Below are 24,485 nucleotides of genomic sequence, written 5' to 3'. Positions count from 1 at the left end.
AATATAGCTGTGGCTCAGAAAATACAGAACTAGGGGAGAGGTCTTGTAGCCTACATCCTCTCTCCCAGACATCAAACTCAGTCTAGGAAGGGTTCCCATCCTCTACCTCACAAAGGCATTCCAGCTTAGATTGTTTTCAGGATATATTCCTGTACAACAGCAAAGGCAGTTAATAACTTGACTGGTAGTCTCTCAACTCCTTACTCCTCTTTCCTGCTTCTAGAAGCCACGGTGCTTACCAAAGAGTCCCCTTGGCCTGTCTGCCTCCCTCACTCCTGACCTCTTCTAGGCCTGCCTTCTCCATATGGAAAAATTGTCCAACATTCCCTTGCAATCTGATTAAACTGATTCACAATAAGAGAGTGAATGACTGATACAGCAGTCCCACCTTACCTGAGGGGGATATGTTGTAAGACCCCCAGTGGATGCCTGAAACCATGGATCCTACTGAACCCTATTATACTATGTTTTTTCCTACGTATGCTTACCTATGACTAAGTTTAATTTATAAATTAGGTACAGTAAGAGATTAACAACCATAACTAATAATAAAATAGAACGATTTTAAGAGTATACTTCAATAAAAGTTACGTGAATGTGCTCTCCCTCTCAAAATACTTTATTGTACTATACTCACCCTTCTTGTGATGGTGTAAGATGATACAATGTCAAAGTGATAAGATGAAATGAGGTGGATAATGTAGGCACTGTGAAGTAACGTCAGGCTACTAATGGCCTTTTGATGATACATCAGAAGGAGGATCATCTGCTTCAGGTAACTCCGTCCCATTGAGTCATGCCAATGTTGACAGCTGGATGCCAGGTACAGATGATGTCACTGGATGGCTCCTGGAGGTTTTTTTGCCAAATCCTTTTGGAAGAACACTGTAATCAGAAGTTGTTGTCACTTTATTTTATTTTATTATTATTTTTAATCCTCACCTGAAGATATTTTTACATTTATCATCAGATAAAGTGGGAGGGAGGGAGAGAGGGGGAAAGAGAGAAACATCGATGTGAGAGACACATTGACTGGTTGCCTCCTGCATGACACAACCAGGGAGGGGGAAGAACCCCAAGCAAAGTACACTCCCTTGACCAGAATCAAACCCGTGACTCTTTGGTCCAAGGGCCGACACTTTAACCGCTGAGCCAAACCAGCCAGGGCTGTTGTCTCTTTCTTTTTAACTCATTTAAGTGTTGCTGCAGAGGTTGTAATCCTTTGGTGATCATTCGGGTGACCTTAATGCTGTGTCCCATCTAAGGATCATATTCCATAATTTTTGTAAAATAAGGGTTACTTGAACACAAGCACTGTGATACCACAACAGTCAATCTGATAACCAAGATGGTTACTAAGTGACTAGTGGGTGGGGGTTGCATACAGCATGGAGATGCTGGACAAAGGCATGATTCATATCCCGGGTGGGACAAAACAGATGGTGTGAGATTTCAACAAGTTTTTCAGAACTGTGTGCAATTTAAAACTTATAGATTGTTCACTTCTGGAACTTTTTAATACTTTTGGACCATGGTTGACTGTGTACAACTCAAACCACAGTAAGAGAAACCACAGATAAGGGGGGACCGCTGTAGTCTTAATATGGGAAGAAGGGTAGGAGAGTACACATTGCATGAATGCATTTGTAACAGGTGGGGGAGAGCACGAATGGAACATGGTTGTGAAACATGTCCAGGTCACACAGACAGTGAGGCACACATCCTGAGACACATATCCAGACCTTCTAGCTCCTGGTTCAGCATTCTTTCCTTCAAGCTAAGGGGTTAGGCACCTTGAGCACTTTACTTCAGAATCAGTCTTACCAAGTCCAATGTCACCACAAAGAGCATGCAGAGGGCAAGAGGTGCGCCCTAAGAGCGCTGTCAAATTGGAATCTGTTGGCAGAGCCCAAGCCACAGGAAGCCACAGAAGCAGGAAGTACATGGAAAAGATCATGGGCTGAACTTTGAACATGAAGTGGCACATGATGAGAAAGTGAAGCAGCTCACATTGTGTGCACATGACTTCTCTCATGCGGCTCTTTAAGGAAGGCTTCCAAGGAAGAGATGAAACTGTCCAGAAGGCATTTCTATTGTTTCTTCTAGGGCTGACTTTCTGGTATGGGTCCCGTATCTTCTTGGTGATATTCAGAAATAACAGGTTATATAGAAACCTATTTTTTAATATGGTAAAATGTACGTAACACAAAATTTATCGTTTTAAACAGTTTTTAAGCATACAATTCAGTGTCATTAAATACATTCACTTTGTTGTGCAACCATCACCACCATCCACAGAACTCTTCACCTTCCCAAACTGAAAGTCTCACACCATTAAACACTAACTCCTCATTCCCCTCCCTACAGCCCCTGGCAACCACCCTTCTACTTTCTGTCTCTTAAGAATTTAACTATTCTAGGTGCCTCACATAGTGGAATCATACAATATTTATCCTTTTGTCTCTGGCTTCTTTCAGTTAGCATAATGTCTTCAAGATTCATCCATGTTGTAGCCTGTTAGAACTTCATTCGTTTTTTAAATGTTTTTTTTCTTTATTGGTTTTAAAGAGAGGAGGGAGGGAGGGGGAGAGAGAGAGAGAGAGAGCGAGCACGGGAGAGAGAGAGAAACATCGATGAGAAAGAACATTGATTGGCCGCCTCCTGCACACCCCACACTAGAGATCAGGTGCACAACCTGGGCATGTGCTCTGACCTGGAATCGAACCGGCAACCTCTTAGTGCGTGGGTCGACATTCAACCACTGAACCATACCGGCTGGGAAGAACTTCATTCATTTTTAAGGCTGAATAACATTCCATTGTGTGGATGTATATTGGAATTGATTTTAAAGAAAAAAGATATACTCCCATGTATATATACGTACATAAACAAAGCTACTGAAGCTATCTGATACTGTACAAGGGGTTTGAATGTTGAGTCTATGGTTCATGCAGTGAGTACCTAAGGACCTGTTAGCCTTACCATATATCAGGTGTCAGCGAAGAGATAGGATACAATGTGGGCCCATCCTCTAAGATAGCTCACAGTTGACCTGAGAAGCAGACACAAGTAGCTTTAATACAGTATGATGGACATGATATCAAAGCTGAGGAAAAACAGATGACTTCTCCCTAGGAGGCAAAAGCATGATTACACAAAGATTGACCTTTGAGCCCTGGCTGGTTTGGCTCAGCGGTTAGAGCGTCGACCTGCGGTCCCAAGAGACCCGGGTTCGGTTCCCGCTAAGGGCTCGTACCTCGGTTGCAGTTTGTCCCCGGCCCCTGTTGGGGTCGTGTGGGTGGCAGCCACTCGATGTGTCCCTTTCACGTCGATGTTTCTCTCTCTCTCTCTGTTCCTCTCTCTCCCTCCCACTCAACCTGAACAAAAAATGGAAAAATGTCCTCGGGTGAGGATAAAAAAAAAAAAGATTCACCTTTGAGTAGTCCTTTCAAAACAATGAAGACAGGGTATCTGGACTGGTGACTTCAATGGCAGAGCTGAAACTCTCACAGGTGGGGGATGGGTGTTCCAGTTACAATGGCTTCAAACCAAATTATCCCAAAACTTGGAGGCATAAAAACCACCATTATGTTCATGGATTCTGTGAGTTGTTGATTTGTTCATGGCACAGCAGAGACAGGTTGTCACTATTCCTCTGTCTCAGCTGGAAGACTTGAAGGCTGGCTCAGTCACGTCTGACAGTTGATGCTGGCTGTTCTGCCCAGATTGTAGCTGGAATTGTCAGTGAAACACCTACACATGGCTTCTCCATGTGACCTGGGCTTCCTCACAGCATGGTGAGTGGGTTCTGAAGGTGAGCACAGCAAGGCAACCAGGTGGAAGCCACATAAACTTTTCTGACCCAACCTCAGAAGTCATGCAGCATCACTTCTGCTGTATCCATTTCAATAGTAGGAAGTCACCAAGGTCAGGTCATATTCAAAGGGAAGAGAATTAGTCTCCACGTTTTGGTGAGAATACCAACCAGGTTCTACAAGAACATGTAGAACCAGAAATATACCTGTGGCCATATATGATCATAACAGGTTTGGCGGTACATGCCCAAGGCTGAAATCCCATTGGGACAATAGCCGAGTCCATCAGTATAAATCAACTATATGAGTATAAAGAGCAGTAACCTTGGGCCACCACTCCAGCCCTTACAATGACTAATTTCAGTAGTGACCAGGTGGTAATTACCACATGTCTTTCATTTAGGACTGACCAATTCAGACCTTGTAAAACCCTGGGGTTCTTGAGCCCGGCCAGTGTGGCCCAGTGGATTGAGCATTGTCGCATGGACTGAGAGGTCCTGGTTCGATTCCCAGTCAGGGTACATGCCCAGGTTGCAGGCCCGATCCCCAGTAGGGTGCGTACAGGAGGCAGCCAATCAATGTTTCTCTCTCATATTGATATTTCTATCTCTCCCTTCCTCTCTCTCTAAAACAAAACAATAAAAACATATTTAATTACCCAAAGCAATCTACAGATTCAACGCAATCCCCATCAAAATACCAACGGCATACTTCACAGAATTAGAACAATTATTTCAAAAGTTCATATGGAACCAAAAAAGGCCTTGAAAAGCCACAGCAATCTTGAAAAGGAAGAACAAAGTTGGAGGGATCACAATACCACATTTCAGGTTATACTACAAAGCCACTGTAATCAAAACAGCCTGGTACTGGCACAAGAACAGGCATATAGACCAGTGGAACAGAACAGAGAACCCAGAAATGGACCCAAGGCAATATGCTCAATTAAATTTGACAAAGGTGGCAAGAGCATACATTGGAGTAAGGACAGCCTCTTTAATAAATGGTGTTGGGAAAATTGGACAGCTACACGCAGAAAAATGAAACTAGACCATCAGCTTACACCCTACACGAGAATAAACTCAAAATGGATAAAAGACTTAAATGTGACTCATGAATCTATAAAAATCCTAGTAGAGACTGCAGGCAACAAAATTTCAGACATCATACGCAGCAGAATTTTTACTGACATCACCTAAGGCAATAGAAACAAAGGAGAAAATGAACACATGGGACTACATCAAACTAAAAAGCTTCTGCACAGCGAAAGATACAATCATCAAAACGGAAAGGCTACCCACTGTATGGGAGAGCATAATTGCCAATGATATATCAGATAAGGGGTTAATTTCCAATACATATAGAGTGCTCATACAACTCAACAAAAGGAAGACAAAGAACCCAATTAAATAATGGGCAGAGGAACTAAATAGACACCTCTCTAAACAGGACATACAAATGGCTAAGAAACATATGAAGAAATGCTCATCATCACTAATTATCAGAGAGATGCAAATTAAAACCACAATGAGGTATCACCTCACACCTGTCAGAATGGCCGCCATCAACAAATCATCAAACAACAAGTGTTGGCGAGGGTGTGGAGAAAAGGGGACTCTAGTACACTGCTGGTGGGAATGCAGACTGGTGCAGCCACTATGGAAAACAATATGGTGTTACCTCAAAAAATTAAAAATTGAACTTCCATTTGACCCAGTGATTCCACTTCTAGGAATATACCCTAAGAAGCCTGAAACACCAATCAGAAAGAATATATGTACCCCCATGTGTGTAGCAGCACTATTTACAATTGCTAAGATCTGGAAACAGCCCAAGTGTCCATCAGTAGACGAATGGATAAGAAAGCTGTGGTACAAATACACAGTGGAGTACTATGCAGCGGTAAGAAAGAACGATCTCTTATCCTTTGAGACTACATGGAAGGACCTGGAAAATATCATCTTAAGTGAAACAAGCCAAACAGAGAAAGACAAGTTTTATATGATCTCACTTATTTGTGGAATTTAATGAACATAACAGTCTGAGGAATGGGGTAGTCCCAGAGACGTGGAAGTGGGGTACAGACTGACAATCCCCAGAAGAGGGGCGTGGTAGGGGGAGATAAACCACAGAACCTATATGCATGTATGCATGAACAGTGGACATGGACAACAAACTGGGAAAAGGCAGGGAGGGAGGGGGAGGGGGGAATCAGTGGGGGGGAAAAAGGAGAAACATCTGTAACAAAAATTAATTAATAAAAATAATAATATGATAGAAAAAAAAAACATATTTAAAACCCTTGGGTTCTTGAATACAATTTGGTAAGGGGCTGTGTGTGTGTGTGTGTGTGAGAAATACTGGACTGCCTACTAATTTGTGTATGTGGGTGAGCAATTAATTTGATACAGGGAAGTGACACTTGTACTTCAAAGCTGGTGAGGAGGTCATACCTGCTACAACTTTCATATGTTAATTTGTGGGCTTGCCTGACCCCCTTCCTACATTAGAACCTCTTCTGAGGAAACAACTCATCTTATCTGGTCTCCCTAAAGAACTGAACAAACTTGGCCTTTGGAATCATACAATCCTTGATTTAAATCTCAACTCTACCACTTCCTAGTTGTGTGGCCTTAGATATGTTATTTAATTGTGCCAGATTTGAGTGTCCTCATCTCAGAATTATTAAAAGAATTGAGATTATTTTGCCTTGCACCTGAAAGGTACTTACTAAATGTTAAATTCCTTTCTTTCCCGCTCAAAAATGTTTAATGGCCAGGCACTCTCAGGACTCCCCACTCCACCCCTTCCCATTTAGCTTTTTTAATTTCTCGAGTCCTTTCTCTCTCACACTCCTCTGATGGTGAATGCTCCAGAGGCTTCCCCTGAGTCCTGCAGGTCTGCCATCCCCCAGGGGAGGCCCCTGGGAGTTTCACTCCTTCAGTTCCCACCATGGGAGGAGGGTTGGGGAGGCAGGAAGAGGACAGGGGCGTCAGGACTAAGAGAGAAAGAGGAGATGCATGCCCTGGGCATATCTGAACTGGTGACCTCAATGGTAGGACTGAAACTCTCACAAGTGGGGGCTAGAGGACGAGTTACTAGAGCAAGTTAAATTCTTTTCATTAATTAATGAAACAAATATTGATTACAGCTCACTAGGCCCTAAACACTATGCGAGAAGCTGAGGATACAGCAGTGAGGAGAAACAAGGTCTCTGATCTTTGTAGATTTTGGAATTTATATTAGTCATTATTATATTGTATGTCGGGGGAGTTTGGAGGGAAGATGATACAGATAAAAGACAGACAAAATATAATATAAATATAATTATGCTGACTGATCAGAACCCACCCAACCAAAGATCAATTTAGGTCAAGATCTGGAAGACAAGGAGCTAGCCTTGCAAAGGTCCAGGGCAGGGTTGCTCACTCCCAGCACTACTGACTTTTGGGGCCAGATCATTCTTCGTTGTGAGGCTGTCCTGTGCATTGGAGGAAGTTTGGCAGCATCAATGGAAATCTGCCCACAAGATGCCAGTAGTACCCACCCTCCCAAGATGAGACAACCTACAATGTTTCCAGACACTGTCAAGTGTGCCTGGAGGACTAAGTCACCTGATTGAGAACCACTGGGCTCAGGCAAAAGCATTCCTGGCAGAAGGAACAAGGCCCCCAGCCTGCCTAGCCTCACCAGTTCCAGCTGTCCCTCCTTCTGGCTGAATCTGCCAACTGTGACAAGTGGCAATAGATCTTACAGGAAAAAAAAAAAAGAGGTAAACCAGGAAGTGGGAATGCTTCCTGGTTCAAGGCTTCAGTCGTGGGCTGCTGTTCTTCCCCACTGGGGCCAGTCAGTCTGAGAATACAGCAGGACACACTGTCAGGCGGGTACCACAGGTCCGGGCTCTGTGTCATTTCCTGTAAGGGGACCCCGCTGCTGTCTACCAAACTCTGAAAAGGGCCAAGCAGCCACATTTCTATCATTTAAGATCAGATTTTTTTTTTTTTAATCCTCACCCGAGGACATTTTTTTTTCCCATTTTTTGTTCAGATAGAGTGGGAGGGAGAGAGAGAGAAACATGGACGTGAAAGGGACACATCGAGTGGCTGCCACCTGCACGACCCAATCAGGGCCAGGGACAAACTGCAACCAAGGTACATGCCCTTAGCGGGAACTGAACCCAGGTCTCACTGGACTGCATGGCTGACACTCTAACCGCTGAGCCACACCGGCCAGGGCTCAAGATCAGATTTTTCATTGCTTTTAGTAGTTGTTGTAATTAGAAAAAAAGTTAATGTGAACAACTCTACCTCAACATTTTATCCTGCAAACTCGCCATCTCTAAATTTAATCACTAGCTTCCAAGAAATACGTTAATGGTCCTGGCTAGTTTGGCTCAATGGTTGGAGCATCGGCCTGCAGACCAGAGTCCTGGGTTCGGTTCCCGCTGAGGGCACGTACCTCGGCTGCAGTTTGTCCCCAGCCCTGGATGGGATTGTGTGGGTGATAGCCACTCAATGTGTCTCTCTCGCATCGGTGTTTCTCTCTCTCTCTTCCTCCCTCTCTCCCGCTCTATCTGAAGATAAATGCAAAAAAAAAAAAAATGTCCTTGGGTGAGGATAAAAAATAAATAAATAAGAAATAAGTTAATGAAGTTAAATAAGCCATAGAAACAATCACGTGAACTCCCTAAGTATATTTTTATTACATGTTAGGAAATTCCCCCATTCTCATTTCAGAGTGTGTACAAACATTGTATGGGACAGAATAGGGTGTCAGGCAAGAGTTCAGATAACAGGGCACTGCTCAGGCAATGTAGGACACAAAGTCTTTTCTTTTTCATTTTTTAAATCATGATAAAAATAAAAATAAATAAAAAACTAACACAGCCCTGGCTGGTTTTGCTCAGTGGTTAGAGCGTCGGCCCACGGACCAAAGAGTTGAGGGTTCGAATCCCATCAAGGGCATGTACTTCGGTCTCTGGTCATGTGGGAAGCAACCATTTGATGTGTCCCTCTCATGTCGATGTTTCTCTCTTTTCCTCTCTCTCTCCCACTCTATCTGAAGATAAATGGAAAAATATCTTTGGGTAAGAATTAAAAAAAGAAAAACCTAACAAAATTTACCATCTTAACCATTTCTGAGTGTACAGCTCAATAGTGTTAAGTACAGTGTTTTGCAAAAGTAGGTTTCCAGTTGTGAGTACGTGAAACAGAGTTTATTCCTGTATTATAACTTACTAATTTCCATATGAACTGTAAACCTACTTTTGCCCCATGTATATTTACATTGTTATGTAACAAATGTCCAGAACTTTTTCATTTTGCAAATTTGAAACTGTACCCATTAACTAAGAACTCACCATCTCCCCCTCCCCTTAGATCCTGGCAACCACCATTCTTTCTGTCTCTCTGAATTTGATTACTTTAGATACCTTGCATCTGTGGAATCAGATAGTATTTCTTTTTCTTTTTCGTTATGTGCCCCTAGCGGAAACCGAACCCAGGACTCTGGTCCGCAGGCCGATGCACCAACCGCTGAGCCAAACCGGCCAGGGCTTGTATTTATCTTTTTGTGATTAACTTATTTTACTTAGCATAATGTCCTCAACATTCATCCACACTGTGGCATGTGACAGGATTTTTTGTTTAATTTTTGTTTGTTTTGGATTTCCTTCCTTTATAAGGCTGAGTAATACTCCATCATATGGATATATCACATTTTGTTTCTCCTTTCATCGCTCAATGGACAATTGGGTTGCTTCTACCTTCTGGTTATTGAGAATAGTGCTGTTAAGAACATAGGTTTGCAAATACACAGGCTTTTTAAAAACATCTTTATTGAGATATAATTCACGCCCCTTACAATTCACCCATTTAAAGAGTACAATTCAGTAGTTTTCCGTATATTCAGAGTTGTGCAACCATCACAATTTTAGAACATTTTCATCACCCCAAAAAGAAGCCCATTGGCAGTCACTCCCCTTCCATGCCCTGACCCATAACGCTCAGTTTAATGTGTCAACTTGACTAGACTACAGTCCCCAGGTGTTCAAACACTAATCTAGGTACTGTGTGAAGGTCATTTTGAGATATGATCAAAGTCCATAAGCAGCTGACTTATTTTTATTTTAAAAATCTTGTTGTATTATAAATGTCCCCCCCATTGATCCCGTCCTCCCGCTCCCAACCCCCTCCTGCTTTCCCCACACCATTGTCTGTGTCCACTGCTTATGCATATATGCATATAAGTTCTTTGGATTAACTCTCCCCACTGGCCCCCTTCCCTCTGAGATTTGTCGGTCTGTTCCCTACTTCCATGTCTCTGGAACTATTTTGATAGTTTATTTTGTTCATTATATTCCATAAATGAGATCATATGGTACCTGTCTTTCTCTGACTGCATAAGCAGTTTACTTGAATGTAAACGGGCCTGATTCAATCAAGCAAAAGGCCTCAGATCAGAATTGAAATTTCCCTGAAGAAAAAATTCCACTTGTGGATGGCTTCAGCCCACGACTGAGAGTTCCTTTGCTTTCCTGATGGCCTGCACTATGGATTTTGAACTTGCCTAGCTAACTCCCACCATTACCTAAGCCAATTCCTGGCAATAAACCTCTCAATATGTCCTACTTGTGCTGTTTTCTCTAGTTGAACCCTGATTAATACACTTCACTCTACTCTACTCCCACCCTCCAGAGTCCTAAGCAACTACTAATCTGCTTTCTGTCTCTATGAATCTGCCTATTCTAGACATTTCAAATAAGCGGAATCATACAATATATCTTACAATACAATACGTGACTGGCTTCTTTCACTTAGCACAATGCTTTCAAGTATCATCAATGTAGCAAGTATTAGTACTTCCTTTCTTCTTGTGACTGAATCATATTCCATTGTATGAAAATACATTTTGTTTATCTATTCATCCATTGATGGACATTTTTTTCCTACTGTTTGACTATTTAAATAATGAAGCAATGGATATTTGTGTACAAGTTTTTATGCAGACCGTGTTTTCATTCCTCTTCAGTATATACCTAGGAGTGGAATTTCTGGGGCATATAATAACTCTATACTTAACATTTTGAGGAACTGCTGGACTGGGTTCTCCACATCCTCATCAACACTTGTTATTGTCTGTCTTTTTTATTCTGGTCACCCTAATAGATGTGAAGTGGTATCGCATTGTGGTTTTCATTTGCATTGCCCTAATGACAAATGATGTTGAACATCTTTTTCATGTGCTTACTGGCTCTTTGTATATCTTCTTTGGGAAAGAAGTCTGTTCAAATCATTTGCCCAGATTTAATTGGCTTGTTTTTTTGTTGTTGAGTTATAAAAGTTCTTTATATATATGGATACAGTCTCTTATGACTTGTAAATATTTCCCATACTCGAGTTGTCTTTTAATTTTCTTGATAGTGTTGTTTATAGCATTAAAATTCTGAGGTAGTCCAACATCTCTATTTTGTTGCTTGTGCTTCTGGTGTTATACTGAAGAAACCATTGCCAAATCCAAGGTCACGATTTCCTCCTTTACCAAGATTTACTCCTGTGTTGGCTTCTGAGAATTCTAGTTTTAGCTCTTACATTTAGGTCTATGATCCCTCAGTTTTCTAAAAGTTGTACCTGTTTGGCAGTGCTTTCCCAGGGAACCATATATGGCACCATCAAAAAAGAAACAATCAGACTATTGTGTTTAAAACAAAATGTGTGATGTGCGCTCTTCAGCATTCTGATCTAGGCTGAGAACAATATTTGAAATGAGCCAGTGCCCTCTCTGTAGGACAAATAAATGCTTTCATAAGTACGTCACTTTTGAATGGAGTGAAGATTATGACCTATTTACTTATGAACCAGCCCAAACAGCTTGCCTCCATAGCATGAGGGAAGGAAGAAAGACTCTATTGTAAGAATAAAAAAGAAACACACACAAAAACCCAATCACTAATTTGGTCTAAACAAGGGAGCTTAGAGTCTTCTGTGGCTTTCAAAACTACTTTCTCTTTGCTTGAGGAAGATGAATAAAAACTGTTTTTTTAATGTCTTGTGACCTGGAAATAGTTAATGTAAATATAATAGTGCTTGTATTTATGTTTTTCCTTTAAAGCTGAGGGGAAGATGGCATAATAGTAAAATAAACTCCATTTCAACATGCTGTTTCGGGAGGGTCCCCAACATTACCCACACATTCAGCAATTCACTGAAATGATTCACAGGACTCAACACATAGTTGTACTCATGGCTTAGGTTTTTTTTTTTTTACAGCAAAGGGTACATGACAAGATCAGCAAGGGAAAAAAACACAGACGCAGTCTAGACAAATCCATGCACAGGCTTTGGAGGCTCTCTGCCTCCCAGCATGTTCCTTTTCCATCAGAAAAAAAAAAAAATGCAGCCACATATGAGCAATGCTCTGTCTAGGGGAGCTCATTAGAGATTCAGCACCCAAAGTTTTTACTTAGGGCTGGTCACATGAGCAGCCCTTTCCCAGCAACTACCAAAGTTCCCAAATCCCAAGAGGATGTCAAGCATTTGCCATAAATCACATAATTTGCATGATCTCTATGACCTGTCCAGGGGCCATGGCACTCACTCAAACTCTAAGTTGAAGTTTACTGAAGGAAACATTTAAATTTGTGGGTTGAAGTTTATCCTATATATGAATAAGTAATAAGTATATTAGAACAGTTATTATAATATATTATATTATATTATATTATATTATATTATATTATATTATATTATGGCATGTTTAAGCTACTAAAAGATTTTTCAAGGACAGTGGCATACCTAATAATGCAAATAGATATTAATTTTAAATTAAACATATCTATTCATTAAATCAGGATCTACAGGATCTCAACCAGTACTACACTTAGCCAGACATGTAAATAAGGCATTAAATCTTTTTTTTTTTTTTAATCCTCACCCGAGGACATTTTTCCATTTTTTGTTCAGATAGAGTGGGAGGGAGGGAGAGAGAGGAAGAGGGAGGAAGGGAGGGGGAGAGAGAGAGAGAGAGAGAGAAACATCGATGTGAAAGGGACACATCGAGTGGCTGCCACCCACACAACCAACCAGGGCTGGGGACAAACTGCAACCGAGGTACGTGCCCTTAGCGGGAACCGAACCCCGGTCTCTCTGGACCGCAGGCCGACGCTCTAACTGCTGAGCCAAACCGGCCAGGGCTAAATCTTGTCTATATACAATAACATTAAGGAATGAGTTAGAGAAATACATCAAGGGGGCCCCAAAAGCCCAACCCTGGGCTCACTCTTGCTGGACTTGCTGGGGACAGGCGTTCTAAGGAGAAAACAATGATCACAAAAAGAAAGTATGAGTTAGATCTTAACTCAGTAAAAGTAAAATCATCCATCCAAAGCCAATAATCCCTGTTTTACCAGGCTTGTTTCTTCTGATGACTCTCCTTCTCTAAAAAAGTGAGTGTACACAAAAAATGTAAAAAACCACTGTCTAGGTAAATTAAATTCACGTTTTAGATAAATATCCTTGGGTGCTTCTTTGCATAAGACCAATATTGGAATCACTATCAGGTAGTTAATCTGCATGTTATGATGCTGCTGCCCTTTGTCTTCATATCTGAATTATAAACTGTATTTCTCCCCCTGCCTACCATAACAGAATATCTAGACCAGGCACTCAATGGATGCTTACTAAATTGGCTGGGGGCGGGGAGTGTCACAGAGATTGAAGGCCTTTAGAAGGTACCTAGCCCAACCTCCTCTGGTTTTAGATCTGGAAGTCAGAAACACAGGGACACATGCTCTCAGGTTGGTGACAATTGAACAAATACAATGTCTATTGATACCCTCAAAGGTTCTATTGAAACCAAATCATAATGAAAATTTGAACTTGAAAAAATTCATTCAGCACACATTTTGCAATGTATACATCAGTGTATTAGATCAGTACTGTGGGTACACTAAAAAGAAAGATAACTGCCCTGGCCTCAGGAGATTATAGTCTACTAGAGATCAAGTGTAAATTAACAAAGGTAGAACATGTATGAGACCGTAAGAAATCTAGAAAGTGATACAGGAGTTCAGAGAGAAAAGGTTCTCATGTTTGGAAATTCAGTTTTTCAGAAATGTAAGAATGATAGTGAATTCAACAGGAGTATAAACAAAGTAAAAAGGTTTTACAAAGGTGCAAGGTTTCCCTAAATCTCACATCTTGCTACTTGAAATGAGTAACAAGAACAGAAGGTGTCCCAAGGGGAAAATGGCAATCACACAAAGAAATCTATTAGTAATAAGTTAAGCATCTTTAGGTCAACAAGACGAGAAAGAGCCAGTAGCACAAAGTAAGGAGTGGAAAACAGTGCCACGTTTGCTTGACAGGCTAGAAGGGAGTTGCAGAAAGGAAACACATTTTCCTTTACACCCTTGCCAACATAGGTAAGTGGGGCGCATGATTCAGGGATGGCCCTGGGTACACCATGGCCACTTTCAGTTCTAAAGGGCCTCAGCAGGGCTAACAATGCACTGAGCAGTCTCTGCTTTTCTTCACAAAAACAACATGAGACCCGGCCAGTGTATAGCTCAGTGGTTGAGCATTAACCCATGCACTAAGAGGTCGCCAGTTCAATTCCCTGTCAAGGCACATGCCCAGGTTCTGGGCAAAATCCCCAGTGAGGGGCATGCAAGAGGCGGCCAATCAATGTTCTCTCTCATCAATGTTTCTATCTCTCTCCTTCTCCCCTCCTCCCTCTAAAAAATCAATAAAGAAAAAAGAAAATAATAAAAAAAAATCATGGTTTCCAGTCCTGGGGAACATGACCCCAAAGGATCACAGCCTCCCTTTTGAGCAATTTTGTAATTAAGCATTTCCTTCCTGATGAAGGATCAGAAAATGAATCAGAGATATTGACAGGCTTCTAAAACTTTAAAAATGGAAAGAAATGCATCATATTGCATTCATTACAGGAAGGGTCCCGTTTGACACATGGAACCAAAGTTTACAAAGTAAATGAGATTTTTAATATTAATTTCCTCGCTTTTCTTAGGACTTATTTTTAAATACTGTCATTTTTATTGGTGTCAATGTTATATTGGCACAGGATTTCAAGAGTCAAATAGAACAACAAACAAAGCACAGAGTAAGTAGAAGGAAGGAAATAATAAAGATCAGAGTGAAAATAAGTGACACAGAAACTAAAAATAATACAAAAAAATCAATGGAGAAGTAGGAGGGGGTCAACGGGGGAAGGGGGAGGGACATCTGTAGTACTTTCAACAATAAAGAAAGAGAGAACAAAAAATGGCGGCAGAGTGAACGGAAGCTACACAGACCGTCTCCCAGAACCAAACTGGAATTACAACTATAACACAGACAAATTGACAGGAAAAAGCAACAGAAAAGCAGCTTGCGAGGACCATATAACGAGGGACACTGACTCCATCCTGGAGAGGGAGCCACAAACAGCAGAACACCAACACCTAAGGGAAAACTTGACAGGCTCCAAAGCCCACAGTGATAGCCAAAATGGTGAAACACAAAAACAGAAGCCAAATGAAAGAGCAAGAGACCTCCACCGAAGATGAGATCAATGTGGAGCAATTAGGCATGTTAACAGAGCTAGGATTCAGAGCCATGATCTTGAGGAAGCTGAACAGCATGAGTCAGGACATAAAGACACTGAAAATGAGCCAATTGGAAATTAAAAACCATCAAGAAGAGATAAAAAATGACATATCCGAAATGAAAAACACATTGGAAGGTTTAAAAAGCAGAGTACAGGAAGCTGAGGACCGGATCAGTGAATTAGAAGGCAGGGTAGAAAAAATCAACCAATCAGAAAAACAAAAGGAAAAAAAGATTAAAAAACAGGAAGACAGCTTAAGAGAACTGTGGGACAACTGGAAACGTAATAATATTCGTATCATAGGAGTCCCCGAAGAAGAAGAAAATGAGCAAGGGATAGAGAATATATTCAAAAAAATAGTGACAGAAAACTTCCCTAATTTGGTGAAGGAAGAAGGCATTCAAGTTCAAGAAGCACAGAGAGTCCCAAGTAAGAAGAACCCAAACAGGCCCACACCAAGACACATAGTAATTAAAATGCCACAAATTAAAGACAAAGAGAGAATCCTAAAAGCAGCAAGAGATAAGCAACAGGTTACCTACAAAGGAAACCCTATAAGGCTCTCAGCAGACTTCTCACAAGAAACACTACAGGCCAGAAGGGAATGGCATGAAGTAATCAAAGTCATGAAAAACAAGAATCTGAATCCAAGACTACTCTACCCAGCAAGGCTATCATTCAAAATAGAAATAAAGAGCTTCCCAGACGAAAAAAGACTGAGGGAATACATTAGCACCAAACCAGCACTGCAAGAAATGTTAAGAGGACTGCTGTAATTAGCAGTAGAAATGGGAAGAAAAATAGAACCACACTAAACAAAAATGGCAATAAATAAGTACATATCAATAATCACCTTAAATGTAAATGGACTGAATGCTCCCATAAAGAGACACAGAGTAGCTGATTGGATAAGAAAGCATGACTCATCTATATGTTGTTTACAAGAGACCCACCTCACAACAAAAGACTCACATAGGTTGAAAGTGAAGGGATGGAAAAAATTTTTCCAAGCAAACAGAAAGCAAAAAAAAGCTGGGGTAGCAATTCTCATATCTGATAAAATAGATTTCAAAATGAAGACCATAACTAGAGACAAAGACGGCCACTACATAATATTGAAAGGATCTATCCAACAGGAAGATATAACCTTGATAAACATATATGCACCCAATATAGGAGCACCAAAATATATTAAAAATCTTCTGGAGGACTTCCAAGGAGAAATCGACAACAATACAATCATAGCAGGGGACTTCAACACCCTGTTGACAGCACTGGATAGATGCTCTAGGCAAAAAAGTAGCAAGGAAACAGAGACTCTAAATGAAGCACTAGACCGGATTTAATAGATATCTACAGAGAATTACACCCCAAAACTACAGAATACACATTCTTCTCAAGTGCACATGGGACATACTCAAAGATAGACCACATGATAGGACACAAACTAAATCTCTACAAGTTCAAGAAGATTGAAATCATATCAAGCATCTTCTCAGATCACAATGGCATGAAACTAGAAATCAATTGCAACAAGAACATGCAAAGACATTTCAACACATGGAGGCTAAATAGCATGTTATTAAACAATGAATGGGTTACCGAGGAGATCAAGGAAGAAATTAAAAACTTCCTGGAAGCCAATGAAAATGAACACACAACAACACAAAATCTATGGGATGCAGCGAAAGCAGTTCTGAGAGGGAAGTTCATAGCACTACAGGCCTACCTCAAAAAACAAGAAAAATTTCTAATTGACTGTCTAACCTCACAACTTAAAGAATTAGAAAGCAAACAAAAAGAAAACCCCAGAGCAAGTAGAAGGAAGGAAATAGTAAAGATCAGAGCAGAAATAAATGGCATAGAGACCAAAAAAACAATTCAAAGGATCAATGAAACAAAGAGCTGGTTTTTCGAAAAGATAAACAAGATTGATGGACCCTTAGCTAGACTCACCAAGAAACAAAGAGAGAAAACCCAAATACACAAAATCAGAAATGAAAGAGTAGTAACAACCAACACCACGGAAATACAAAAGATTGTTAACAACTACTATGAACAACTATATGGCAACAAATTCGACAATCTATGCGAAATGGACAAATTTCTAGAAACACACAGTCTCCCAAAACTGGACCGGGAAGAGATAGAAAACTTGAACAGACCAATAACAACTAAGGAAATTGAAGAGGTAATCAAGACTCTCCCAGCAAACAAAAGCCCAGGCCCAGATGGCTTCACGGGGGAGTTTTACTGAACATTCAAAAAAGAACTAACACCCATTCTCCTCAAACTATTTCAAAAAATTCAAGAAGAAGGAAGACTTCCAAACACGTTCTATGAGGCCAGCATAATTCTAATTCCAAAACCAGATAAAGACACTACGAAGAAAGAAAACTACAGGCCAATATCCCTGATGAACATAGATGCCAAAATCCTGAACAAAATATTAGCAAATCGGATCCAGAAATACATCAAAAACATTATTCACCATGACCAAGTGGGATTCATTCCAGGGATGCAAGGCTGGTACAATATTCGCAAATCAATAAATGTGATACACCACATAAATAAGATGAAGAATAAAAACCACATGATCATATCAATAGATGCTGAAAAAGCATTCGACAAAATTCAGCATCCATTTCTGATAAAAACGCTCAGCAATGTGGGAATAGAGGGATCATATCTCGACATAATAAAGGCCATATATGAAAGACCAACAACCAACATCATACTCAATGTACAGAAACTAAAAACATTTCCATTAAGAACGGGAACAAGACAGGGATGTCCACTTTCGCCACTCTTATTTAACATTGTACTGGAAGTCTTAGCCACAGCAATCAGACAGGAAGAAAAAATAAAAGGGATCCAAATTGGAAAGGAGGAAATGAAACTGTCATTATTTGCAGATGACATGATATTATACATAGAAAACCCTAAAGACTCCATCAAAAATCTACTAGACTTAATAAATGAATTTGGCAAAGTAGCAGGATACAAAATTAATGTCAAGAAATCGACGGCATTCTTGTACACCAATGATGAACTCACAGAAAGAGAAACTGAAAAAACAATCCCATTTACCATTGCGCCAAAAAAATTAAGATACCTAGGAATAAATTTAACCAAAGAAGTAAAGGACCTATTTGCAGAAAACTACAGGTCATTGAAAAAAGAAATAGAGGGAGATATAAAAAAGTGGAAGTACATACCCTGTTCATGGATTGGAAGAATTAATATAATTAAAATGTCCTTACTACCCAAAGCAATCTATAGATTCAATGCAATCCCCATCAAAATACCAACGACATATTTCATAGAACTAGAACAAATACTTCAAAAGTTCATATGGAACCAAAAAAGACCCCGAATAGCCACAGCAATCTTGAAAAAGAAGGACAAAGTAGGTGGGATCACAATACCAGATATCAGGTTATACTACAAAGCGACTGTAACCAAAACAGCCTGGTACTGGCACAAGAACAAGCATATAGACCAGTGGAACAGAACTGAAAACCCAGAGATGGACCCAAGGCAATACGCTCAATTAATATTTGACAAAGGTGGCAAGAGCATACAGTGGAGTAAAGACAGCCTCTTTAATAAATGGTGTTGGGAAAATTGGACAGCTACATGCAAAAAAATGAAACTAGACCATCAACTTACACCATACACAAAAATAAACTCAAAATGGATAAAAGACTTAAATGTGACCCGTGAATCCATAAAAATTCTAGAAGAAAATGTAGGCAACAAAATTTCGGACATCATACGGAGCAGAATTTTCACTGATACATCACCTAAGGCAACAGAAATAAAGGAGAAAATGAACACATGGGACTACATCAAACTAAAAAGCTTCTGCACAGCAAAAGAAACAATCATCAAAATGGAAAGGCAACCCACTGTATGGGAGAACATCATTGCCAATGAAGTATCAGATAAGGGGTTAATTTCCAATATATATAGAGTGCTCATACAACTCCACAAAAGGAAAGCAAAGAACCCAATTAAAAAATGGGCAGAGGACCTGAATAGACACCTCTCCAAACAGGACATACAAATGGCCAAGAGACATATGAAGAAATGCTCAACATCACTAATCATCAGAGAGATGCAAATTAAAACCACAATAAGACATCCTTTCACACCTGTCAGAATGGCCGCCATCAACAAATCATCAAACAACAAGTGCTGGCGAGGGTGTGGAGAAAAGGGGACTCTAGTACACTGCTGGTGGGAATGCAGACTGGTACAGCCACTGTGGAAAACAGTATGGAGCTTCCTCAAAAAATTAAAAATGGAACTGCTTTTTGACCTAGTAATTCCACTTCTAGGAATATAACCTAAGAAGCATGAAACACCAATCAGAAAGAATATATGCACCCTTATGTTCACAGCAGCATTATTTACAATTGCTGGAAGCAGCCCAAGTGCCCATCAGTAGATGAGTGGATAAAAGAGCTGTGAGACGTATACATAATAGAATACTATGTGGCTATAAAAGAAAAAAAGGAACTCTTACCTTTTGCAACAGCATGGACAGACCTGGAGATTATTTATGCTAAGTGAAATAAGCCAGAGAAAGACAAGTATCATATGATCTCACTTATATGTGAAATCTAATGAATAAAGTAACTGATGAACAAAACAGAACCAGAGGCATGGATACATGGAACAAACTGAGAGAGGTTAGAGGGGATGGGTATGAGGGGGGACTGAATGAAAGAAGGTGAAGACGTTAGCCAAAGAACATACAGTCGGTCCTTGTTTATCGTGGTTAATGGGTTCCAGACTCTACCGCAATAAATGAATTTCCACGAAGTAGGATTCTTTATTTACACAGTCATTCCTTGCCACTTCGCACTTCGACTGCGGCTTCACTCGCGAGGAACAACAATATATGCATAGCCCATGGACACAGAGAGTAGTGTGGTGATGGACAGAGGAAGTTGAGGTGGGGGCTGGGTGGTGGTGGGTAAAGGGGAGGAAAATGGGGGACATCTTTAATAGTGTGAACAATAAAAAAAAAAGTCAAATAGTTATCATTAACTGTTTCAAAACACAGAGTCACAGAGTCCCATTGTCTCCCTCTTCCCATCCTTTCCTTGTGTGTCAATGCCATCTTCAAAATTCCCTTCCTCTTATCTTCCTGGGGTTTCAGGAGAAAATAATGTGTGTATTCAGAAACTATCATTACTTGAAGGCCATTTTCTTATGATTTAGAAGAGATAAGGAAGATAAATTAGACAGCACATAAATTAGACAGAACAAAACATTTAAAATCATTCCTCCAACCACACTCAAATTTGGGGTTACTAACAAAATCCCAATATTGCATCACCTGAGCATTGGAGGGACTCACTGTCACTTCACTTTTGAGTGCTGGGAGCAGACTTTCAATCCTATATTTCTCTCCATCTTTGCCTTTTTTTTTTTTTTTTCTTTTCCTCGCACCTGTCTTGTCTACTCCCAAGACAGGCCAGCGCCAAAGAGAGAGGAAGGAGAGCACTCACAGACTGACTCTGAGCCTGAAGACTATTTCACAGGTTGGGGTGGGCAGGGAGAAGAGTCACATCCTTTGCTATTCTTTTGCCTTCCAGAGCCGCAGCTGAAGTCCAACAACAAAGCTCTAGGGTTGATTAAGAAAATAAGGGCCCTTAAATGTGAAATACAGGTGGCTCATTCAGTACTGCTAAGTAAACAAAATGCGAAATAGTGAAACGCTTTCCTTATGAAAACAAGCTTTTTCTTCATCCAGAAATTTCCTTGGTTATCATTTTATAAACATAAATAAGCTTGAACTTCGGTCCTGTCTGAAGTTTGACCTAACTGTACTTTCAGAACTATGAGCTGGCTGATTACTGACTTGAAATTTGAACCTATCAGAAGAGAAGCAAAACATCAGACAGGAAACCCAAAACCTCAAGCAAGTTTCTTTCAAGCAGTAGGGAATGAAACCATTATTTCAAATATTTACCTTAATTAAAATTAAGCCTTGGGTGAGAGTTTAGTCACTCAAATAAGTTGCTGGTCCCTCTGACAGTGAGTGGTTTTTGCATAAGACTAGGTGGATGCATTGAATTAACAAGTGAAAACTTTTACACTCGGGGTAAATCATTTAGCCTATAGAATAAGCATGACTACTACTAGTCACAATGAAAAATGTTTCTCTCAATATCAAGCCTTCCCCAAAAGATGAGTGCAAAGTGCATTCATTAAAACATTAGGACAATGAAGAGAACAGAATATGTCTCTTTTCCTGCTGAATTCAAAAATTCTGAATTTTATCTTTAAACTAATACAATCAGTAATACTCATTACATGGCCTAATTTTAACTATCATTGATTTGGTAGGAAACCACAAGCAAGCCACATCTTTCCACCTGTATATTTGAACACAGGCATTTTGTCTCGACTTTGAATTTTCTTTAGGCCACTTGAATATAATGTCATTGATCCATTAGGAAAGTGCTACTGGGCTGGGATCCAGCACTGCACTTAGGACAAAAACTGCTGACCCGGTAGCCCAGGCACCTGCTGCTCCACTGCCCAGGTGGGTGGTCCTTCCCACTACTACTGTTCTGATTTTGTCTCAAGAGGTGCCACAGGTGATAAGATTGATGAAGACACTCTTTAGTGCTCCCACTCCCTTTTTTCCCCCCACTGAAGCAATTGCTTTTAAATCTTGATTTCTGACAAAGTAATTTTTCTTAGGACTCCAACTACCACATTATCACAGAACAGACTACACTACATTTGTCTCTTTAGATGAGCCAAAATTACTCTGTATGTAGAAAACTTGCCCTCCAAACTCCCTGAAGTTATTCAAATAGAACTATGTTGACTAAGTTACAGATAAATTGGATTGAGATTCATAGTTTTAGAATACCGATAAATGCTCATAAGAAACAGAATAAAACATGTAAACATTAACTAGAGAGAGTATTACACTTTGGGACAGAGAAAAACAGTACAATTATACTGAGGTCAGGAATAAGACAAGGAAAGCACTCTGGCCCGGCCAGTGTGGCTCAGTGGTTGAGCGTCAACCCATGCACCAAGAAATCGCTGGTTCAATTCCCAGTCAGGCACATACCCAGGTTGTGGGCCAAGTCCCCAGAGGGGGGTGTGCAGGAGGCAGCAAATGGACGTTTTCTCTCATTGGTGTTTCTATCTCTTTCTCCCTCTCCCTTCCTCTCTCTCTAAAATCAATAAAGAAAAAAAATTAAAAAAAAAAAAAAAACAGCACTCTGGCCCTGGCCAGTTTGGCTCAGCAGTTAGAGTGTCGGCCCATGGACCAGAGAGTCCCAGGTTCAATTCCAGCCAAGGGCACGTACATCAGTTGTGGTTCATCCCTGGCCCAGGTTGGGGTCGTGCAGGTGGCAGGCAACCAATCAATGTCTCACTCGCACATGGATGTTTCTCTCTCGTTCGCTCTCTCCCTCCCGCTCTATCTGAAGATAAATGGAAAAATATCCTCAAGGGAGGATTAAAAATAATAATAAATAATAAAAAACAAAAAAACAGCACTCTGAAAAGTATAAAGAGCTAGAGAAATGCAAGATATTACGACATGCAAATTTTTATTCCCCACAGTTGGGTGTTCATGGAAGGCATGTAAAAAGTGTCAAATATAAAAAGAAGGCAATACTGGCCCTGGCTGGTTTGGCTCAGCAGTTAAGAGTGTCAGCTCGCGGACCAGAGAGTCCCGGGTTTGGTTCCCGCTAGGGGCACGTGCCTCGGTTGCAGTTTGTCCCCGGCCCTGGTTGGGTCATGCAGGTGGCAACCACTCGATGTGTCCCTTTTACGTTGATGTTTCTCTCTCTCTCTCTCTCTCCCTCCCACTTTATCTGAATAAAAAATGGAAGAAAAAAAAAAAGAAGGCAGTACTGGACACAAAAACCATAAAAGGAAAAAACAACTGTCGTATAAAGGGTAACTGAGTTACATAGGCTGAAAGGTGAGTCCCCTGCAGTCCTAGATATAGGCCAAGTACCACCAAGAGCTGGCTCTGTGACCCCCACCCCTACATCCCCCTTGGAGAAGTTAAGAGGTTTTAAGGCAATGTCTCAATATTGAATGAACAGTTAAAAAGGGGCAAATACCTTTTGATTAATGATCCCCAGAGCATGCTGTGATGTGGGCCATTTCTTCATCTTCTCTAGATCAAACAATCTCAAGAACGAGGAAATTTGTGAAATATCTACCTTTTGGAGGTGATGTAGGAAGCCAAGCCAAATAAATAGAAAGGCCTGAAATAAGAATAAGATATTAAGAGATATTATAATTTAGGCACAGCTATAATATATTGAAATGATTGGTACAGGATTATTCTATTAATCCAGCTTCAGCTCATTAATTCCGCAATGATGCTAGCCCCCTTCCTGCCATTTTTAATCTATCAAATATATTTAACATGAACATGTACATGTTTCATTTTCGTATTACCATCTTGCCAACTGCTATTAATTCTGGAAAGTCAGCAATTAGAAATTAAATTGATGCTACATGAATATAAAACTGACTTTTAATTTCCAAATCCGATTGAAATTTGGAAATTCTTAATTCTCTTTCCTACTGTTTCCCCACCATCCTTCTTGGCTGGCTGACAAGTCAAAAGAGGCTCTTGCCATTCCCTCCAGCACTGAGAATATGAAGTTCAACGAGCTGTGCATTCAGGGGCCATAAAGGCAGATACAAGGCCTACATACAGAGAACCAACACACATAAGCACACGACATTCCCACACTGGCAGAGGACAGAGCCTACTTCATTAAGCATCTTCCAGTGGCACTGAAGAACCGGAAGCTCTATAGGAGCTGGGAAGCAACCACACACAAGGGTTCCCACTCACTATTTTCTTTTGCATGTCTTCTAATCGGTGTCAGGTAGACTGTTACTTACAGGTTTTATTCCTCTGTGCTGGCTCTCAAAGCATTGTCTCTTGGCTCCAGAGCCACTCTTCTCAACTCAACTCTGCTGTGGGACACAGACTCTTCAGATTGCCAGCTGATACTGCTCTAAGAAGAATTAACAGTTTTTCCTGGCCAGTGT

General features: G+C 40.6%; 1 long non-coding RNA gene across 1 annotated transcript; it reads right to left on the bottom strand.

The window, feature by feature from the left end:
- Positions 1-642: 642 nt before the first annotated feature.
- On the bottom strand, positions 643-24,485 carry LOC118635587. The gene is made up of 5 exons (XR_004960537.1): positions 24,336-24,485; positions 23,537-23,683; positions 2,983-3,052; positions 2,011-2,134; positions 643-885 (listed from the first exon to the last, which is right to left on the bottom strand). It is a non-coding gene; the product is annotated as an uncharacterized LOC118635587 (long non-coding RNA).

This window comes from Molossus molossus, unplaced genomic scaffold (genome assembly GCF_014108415.1).
Source record: "Molossus molossus isolate mMolMol1 unplaced genomic scaffold, mMolMol1.p scaffold_m16_p_2, whole genome shotgun sequence".
Classification (NCBI taxonomy): domain Eukaryota; kingdom Metazoa; phylum Chordata; class Mammalia; order Chiroptera; family Molossidae; genus Molossus; species Molossus molossus.
The sequence above is the reverse complement of the archived record's forward strand: the minus strand, read 5'-3'. Positions and strand labels throughout refer to the sequence as shown.